This window comes from Mugil cephalus, chromosome 2, assembly GCF_022458985.1.
Source record: "Mugil cephalus isolate CIBA_MC_2020 chromosome 2, CIBA_Mcephalus_1.1, whole genome shotgun sequence".
Taxonomy (NCBI): domain Eukaryota; kingdom Metazoa; phylum Chordata; class Actinopteri; order Mugiliformes; family Mugilidae; genus Mugil; species Mugil cephalus.
The window spans coordinates 3,493,418-3,494,057 of NC_061771.1; positions in this window are offsets into that span (position 1 = coordinate 3,493,418).

Sequence of the window (640 nt, forward strand, 5' to 3'; positions counted from 1 at the left end):
AAGCCCTGAAGGGCTTCATGCCGTAACTCCAAGACATACACCACTACTGACCCAAAGCACAAGAAAATTCAGCTCCAATTTGTTCAAAACTATATAAATAAGCCCAAGGGGTTTTGGGATTCTGTTCTGTGGAGAGATGAAATGAAACTGGAACTTTATGGGCCTATTGATCAGTGGTATATCTGGAGGAAGAAGAATGAAGCATACATTGAAAAGAACACCCTGCCCACGGTAAAGCATGGCGGTGGCTCAGCGATGCTCTGTGGCTGCTTTGCTTCCTCTGGCACTGGAAACCTTCAGTGTGTGGAGAGTAAGATGGATTCAGTCAAGTATCAGGGAGACAATGTCATACTGTCTAAGCTTAAGCTTGGGCATCATTGGACCTTCCAAAAGGACATTAGCTGCATTTCCATTACACTTTTCACAAAATAAAAGCGATATTTCTGAAACTGCAATAAAGTACTTGTATGTATTTCCATTGATAGGTGTTTTGCGAATGAGCTGCAACTCTCGTGAAGTCCAGTTACAAGTCTGATATTGTTGCAGAGTTGAGCTACTGGCCATTGGTTACTGAAAAAAGAGGAACAGCTAGTGTTTTGAGAACTACAAAACAGAATCACTCCTACCATCACCATTTTGA